The sequence below is a fragment of the Ammodytes marinus genome (genome assembly GCF_949987685.1).
Source record: "Ammodytes marinus genome assembly, chromosome: 4".
NCBI classification, from domain to species: Eukaryota; Metazoa; Chordata; class Actinopteri; order Uranoscopiformes; family Ammodytidae; genus Ammodytes; species Ammodytes marinus.
In genome coordinates this window covers 4,533,541-4,541,040 of record NC_137233.1, presented here as the reverse complement: position 1 = coordinate 4,541,040, position 7,500 = coordinate 4,533,541, and positions in this window count along the sequence as shown.

Here is a 7,500-nt window from a genome sequence, read left to right as displayed (position 1 = left end):
CACACACACACACACACACACACACACACACACACAAACACACACACACACACACACAACAACAACGCCACGGGCAAACAGGTAAGGAAGGAGTGAAAAAAATACAGAGCAACCTGAGACCGAATGCCTCGTCCTCAAAGGCAAATCAATGTCACACACACACACACACTCAAAAACAAACACACACACACACACACACACACACACACACACACACACTCACACACACACACACACACACACACACACACACACACACACACACACACACACACACACACACACACACACACACACACACACACACACACACACACACACACCAGACAAACAGCTGCCGGCTCACCGCCTATAAATACACTTCATCAGTCACTAACACATACAGGTGTGTGTGTGTGTGTGTGTGTGTGTGTGTGTGTGTGTGTGTGTGTGCACATCTGTAAATGGTCCTGCTGTGTTTGCAAATATCCAAGTGAGTGTGTGTGTGTGATTATGTGTGTGTGTTTGTGTGTGTTTTTGTGTGTGTGTGTTGTTCTCATAGAAATGTATTGGGATTTTTCATAAACATAAGCACTCTCTCTCTCTCTCTCTCACACACACACACACACACACACACACACACACACACACACACACACACACACACACACACACACACACACACACACACACAGGACTACCTGGTGATCCATCATGACACGGTTATACAGTATCTCACAAAAGTGAGTACACCCCTCACATTTCTTCAAATATTTCATTATATCTTTCCATGGGACAACACTGAAGAAATGACACTTTGATACAATGTAAAGTAGTCAGTGTACAGCCTGTATTACAGTGTAAATTTACTGTCGCCTCAAAATAACTCGACACACAGCCATTAATGTCTAAACTGCCGGTTACAAAAGTGAGTACACCCCTAAGAAAAAATGTCCAAATTGGGCCCAAAGTGTCAATATTTTGTGTGGCCACCATTATTTTCCAGCACTACCTTAACCCTCATGGGCATGGAGTTCACCAGAGCTTCACAGGTTGCCACTGGAATCCTCTTCCCCTCATTCATGACAACATCACGGAGCTGGTGGATACTGGAGACCTTGCGCTCCTCCATCTCCTGTTTTAAGAAGCCCCAAAGATGCTCAATAGGGTTTAGGTCTGGGGACATGCTTGGCCAGTCCATAACCTTTACCCTCAGCTTCTTTAGCAAGGCAGTAGTCGTCTTGGAGGTGTGTTTGGGGTCGTTATCATGCTGCAATACTGCCCTGCGGCCCAGTTTAAGAAGGTTGAGTGCACGTTTTCAGCGTCATACCAAGAGGTTGGCTTTGGAAAATTGACGTATGAGTGCTGCCAGCATTACTGCAGGGCTTGAAGGGGTGGGGGGTCAACCTGTCAGTGCTCAGACCATACGCCACACACTGCATCATACTGGTCTGCATGGCTGTCGTCCGAGAAGGAAGCCTATTCTAAAGATGATGCAAAATAAAGCCCACAAACAGTTTGCTGAAGACAAACAGACTACGGACATGGATGACTGCAACCATGTCCTGTGGTCTGATGAGACCAAGATACATTTATTTGGTTCAGATGGTGTTAAGAGTGTGGAGCGGCAACCAGGTGAGGAGTACAAAGAAAAGTGTGTATTGCCTATAGTCAAGCATGGTGGTTGGAGTGTCATGGTCTGGGGCTGCATGAGTGCTGCCAGTACTGGGGATCTACAGTTCATTGAATTCTAACATGTACTGTGACATACTGAAGCAGAGCATGATCCCCTCCCTTCATAAACTGGGCCGCAGGGCAGTATTGCAGCATGATAACGACCCCAAACACACCTCCAAGACGACCACTGCCTTGCTAAAGAAGCTGAGGGTAAAGGTTATGGACTGGCCAAGCATGTCTCCAGACCTAAACCCTATTGAGCATCTTTGGGGCTTCTTAAAACAGGAGATGGAGGAGCGCAAGGTCTCCAGTATCCACCAGCTCCGTGATGTTGTCATGAATGAGGGGAAGAGGGTTCCAGTGGCAACCTGTGAAGCTCTGGTGAACTACATGCCCATGAGGGTTAAGGTAGTGCTGGAAAATAATGGTGGCCACACAAAATATTGACACTTTGGGCCCAATTTGGACATTTTAACTCAGGGGTGTACTCACTTTTGTAACCGGCAGTTTAGACATTAATGGCTGTGTGTCGAGTTATTTTGAGGGGACAGTAAATTTACACTGTTATATAAGCTGTACACACGCTACTTTACATTGTATCAAAGTGTCATTTATTCAGTGTTGTCCCATGAAAAGATATAATGAAATATTTGAAGAAATGTGAGGGGTGTACTCACTTTTGTGAGATACTGTATAAGCGTTTCACTGTCCCCTCCCTGTGTCTGCACATGATCGCACACACACTGAACGGCACGGTGTCCCAGTAAGATGAAATAAACTAAAGCTCTTTGTGCTTCTATGTCTCACACACACACACACACACACACACACACACACACACACACACACACACACACACACACACACACACACACACACACACACACACGCGCACACACACACACACACACACACACACTCACACACACACACACACACACACACACACACACACACACACACACACACACACACACACACACACACACACACACACACACACACACACACACACACACACACATACACACAGTGGAGTTCTTTACCTCTGGCTGCTCAGCCTTCTGTCTCTTCCTGGATGGGCCCCAGAGACACAGCAAGACTGACAGACTGACGTCAGTGTGTGTGTGTGTGTGTGTGTGTGTGTGTGTGTGTGTGTGTGTGTATGTGTGCGTGTGTGTGTACCTGTATGTGTGTGTGTGCACGCTTGTGTGTGTGTGTGGTGTGTGTGTGTGTGTGAGAGCGAACGTGTGTGTGTGTGTGTGTGTGTGTGTGTGTGTGTGTGTAGAGACAGCATAAATCAGAGGTAGAAGATTCTTGGCCAAAAATTATCTATAAAACATTCTCCCATATGAGCGATTCTACAGAAAATACAAGCAGTCCAAGGAAAATGAAATGATATGTTTTATATTTATTATAATTCTTTATTTCAGACCCAGGGGGATCCACATCAACACAAACAACATAAACAAATACACAAACACAGAATAGAAAATACACAGCCTTTCACAATATTCAGTGGCAAGCATACGGACATGATCGCCAATGGTTCCACAGTCTGGAAGAAAATCTGACCGAACTGCATAGAGGGTTGGCCAAAACTGCATTTAAGTTATTTTCAGACTCAGATGCCCTACACATAAATCCATACATCAGGCCACGCAACACAGCAGAGCAGGTAGGGACCCCAACACTTACAAACATTTGGCTTGCAATATTACATCTAAAAGTATATAAAGTATATAACTAACAGTAGTGGATATAATAATAATAATAATAATAATAATAATAATAATAATAATAATACTAATAATAATAGTAGTAATATGGCGGCTATAATATCATGCTGTGGGACAACAGAGAAACATTATGCAAACCTATTTCAAAACTAAAACTTACATGTGTAATTAGTAAGACATTTTAAAACAACATCACCAATATTTGGCTTAGACAAAATAAGAATCGAAATATTTGCTTGCAAGAGAGAGAGAGAGAGAGAGAGAGTGAGAGCGAGACAGACATACATATATACAGACAGACAGACAGACAGACAGACAGACAGACAGACAGACAGACAGACAGACAGACAGACAGACAGACAGACAGACAGACAGACAGACAGACAGACGGACAGACAGGGATATCCAAACATAATGGGAGGGAGTGATAAAAAGAGCACAAAAAAATTCTGGGAGAAGTTGAAAAACACTCCCTGACCTGCTCTACTCCACTTCCAAAAGTTTGAATGTTAATACCCAGATTATGATGGAATAACACACATTCAACTGCATAATCTCACTGGACTACATGGCTGCGTGTGTGTGTGTGTGTCAGAGTGTGTGTGTGTTGTGTGTTTTTGGTTTTGTGTGTGTGTGTGTGTGTGTGTGTCTGTGTGTGTGTGTGTGTCTGTGTGTGTGTGTGTGTGTGTGTGTGTGTGTGTGTGTGTGAGTTTAGAGTCATATCAGATTTGAACACTGAGAAGACTCCTCCCTACTTTTGTCATATTTATTTTATCTCAGTTTTTCTTTTTACAGAATGTCCCTTTAAAGGTGCAGTTAGTGATTCACTTCTTGCTAAATCAGTGAATATCTGATTTATATCTCATCTGCTTCTTGTCCGTACTGTGTGTGCGCTGAATACAAATCTGGTGTTAATACCCAGCCTAGGCTCTGTAAACGGGCATGTTTATATGCTACGGTGGGACCCATATATATTCCTTTGCTTACATACCAGTTTACAGAGCCTAGGCTGTGCGAATTGACCAGCATTTTTTTCCAGTGCACATTACGGACAGACTAGCCTGGCACCACCCGCCTACTACAGCCGCTCAATTTTCATTTCCCATCAGTAGTCAGTCTGGGGCTGATTGGACCGGCAGATTTGATTTCTGCCGGTCCAATCAGCGAACAGAAGGAGTGGCTCAGAAGCCGGCGCATGACATGGTTGGTTGGCAGATCCAGAGTGGCACTGGGCAGATCCAATAGTTTTAAACTTCAACAGACACCCGCCTTCAAGTGAGTGAACGTTTGTCAATTGAGCGATTCCAGACCTTCTGTACAAATGAAATGAAGTACGATGGTCTGATAGAACCAGGCTAAATGAAGTACGATGGTCTGATAGAACCAGGCTACGGACAGACCACATTTCGAGGGAATATTCACTGATTTGACAAAAAGTGATTTTGTCAACAAGCATTCTCCAGAATGGCTTGTATACACCACTAAGATATGTCCTGAGTCTGCTCCTGTTAATCATTTATTTTCCTTTTCCATTAACACACTCTCTCTATCCGGGTGGTCTTCTCTCTCTCTCTCTCTCTCTCTCTCTCTCTCTCTCTCTCTCTCTCTCTCTCTCTCTCTCTCTCAAACACACACACACACACACACACCACGCACGCACACACACACACACACACACACACACACACACACACACACACACACACACACACACTCTCTCTCTCTCACACACGCACACACACACACACACACACACACACACACACACACCACACACACACACACACACACACACACACACACACACACACACACACACACACACACACACACACACACACACACTCATCTCACATCAGTGTCAGCTGGTTCCTGACATTGCCAGTGCAACCTGCAGTTGCCTTGGTTACGCCCTGCTTTTGGGTCGGCAAACAGACAGGCAGACAGACAGACAGACAGACAGACAGACAGGCAGACAGACAGACAGACAGACAGACAGACAGACAGACAGACAGACAGACGTGGCCGTTATGCCCCAATCTGATCACACACAAGTTTGAGTTTTGAATATTTATTTATGTGTGTGTAATGTATTTTAAGTATTAAAGCTGCGGTATATGATTTCATGAGCTGTACACTTTGACCAATCAGAGCGAGGCTCCGATTCTCTGTTCTTATTGGCTGTTGGGACTGTCCATGCACGACTTTGTTGGTGTAGAGCGTGTCAGTGAGGGACCATAGGGGGAGGGACCAAAGAGAACAAGTGAAGCGGTTGAGGTATTTGGATTTGAATCTCTATCCCAACTGCCATTTTCTCCCCAAATCCTTCACCCCAGCTTTAACTGTGTTCATTGTTTTGTTCTTCTCCTTGTGTTTTTATATATGCACTAATATACCTTCTGCTGTACGTCCAGGTTTTTACACTGTGTCCCACTGCTACGATGTCACGCAGCTGCCGCAGCCAGCGCTGTTCGCTCACTGTCTCTGTCGGCTTGCACCGAGCCGTCTCTGTGCATTTACCGCCGTAATACACTCACAACAACACGGGGGAATAAATAAAGAAGCGGCTGGTTTGACCCAGCAGAAACGAGAGACCACTGGCTTGACCACAGTTGTTCCACAGCCCAATAGTTTGACCCACATTCTGGCGGCGGCTATCGCAGTCCAGCCTAAACCCCGCCCTACCAGTAAGGGTAGTGTCATAAACCCCGCCCTACCAGTAAGGGTAGGGTCATAAACCCCGCCCTACCAGTAATGGTAGGGTCATAAAACCCGCCCTATTGGTAAGGGTAGGGTCGGCGGTAGAAACACTCGCTAGATCTAGCATAAGCGACATGTCGTAGGTTATGCATAACTAGTAGCTACTACAATGTTGTGTACCTTATGGTAAAGTGTTACTGCGTTATCACATCATAAAACTGATTTGTTAAAACGAGTAACATGGCACGTTGGCGTCCCCTTTGGACAAAAGCGGTAGTATTTTTACGACGCCCACTGTCGCAAAGCTGTTTTCTAGCTCGTGCCAGGCGTGCAAGTGTGAACTGAGAAGGGCGCAATATAGTGCATGTCCGTGTGTTGAAAGTGTGAGGACTCTTTTCGGCTCTGTGAGAGTGGTTTTGACACTGCATCAACTAATGCCAGTCAGTGCTACACACACCTGATTGCAATGAGTTGATGCAGTGTCACCTCTCACGGAGCTGAAAGATTACGTGTCCTCACAGAAAGCGAATGAACGAGAGACGGCAGTTAGTATGGATCACGATGAGGTAATGTGTTTGTGTTGTTGATGTAAATAATGAATATTTCAGATAATGGTTATCTGATGATGGTGAAGCAAAGCAAACTTTGTGTTAGTACCAACCGCTCATTCATTTAGGAGTAAACACTGCAGTCTAGTTTCGCTCTCGTGAAATTGTATACACGTTGCTTGGCAACGCCCTCGTCCGCCCGTAGCCTATATCACTCTCCCTTTTAGCTTTTCTTCATTGCATTCTCTTTTTTTTCTTTGATGGTTCAGCCCGTTATCAGTCATTATGACGACTAATAACTGTCTCAAACAAGGCTCCCGCTCCCCTTCCCTCACCTGGAGGGATAGGCTTCTCAAATCGCGTTACTGCTCCACACTGAAATCTTGCGACCAATACGGATATGTGACGATAGAGCCTGAACGAGCGAACCGAAAATCGGACTGGGTGTGCGACCAGACCAAACGCAGTAATAAAAACTATATAAAAACGTCTTTCTTTGCACTGATGGTCTCGTTTGCTGTTAAAGGTAATTTATGATTATGAGAGGAAACATGAGGCTGTTTAAAAGATATTTAAATGTTACTCGTTGCCGCTTTAAGGTCTGTGTTCTGACTTGTTTAAGGACAGAGATGATGGAGAAACACACTCGCTCACTCAATCACACACACACACACACACACACACACACACACACACACACACACACACACACACACACACACACACACACACACACACACACACACACACACACACACACACACACACACACACACACACACACACACATAGAGGAAATGGACAAACAGGATTTGTCATCAGGGTCGAGTGGCTCAGGGAGGAGCTCTTGACCTACC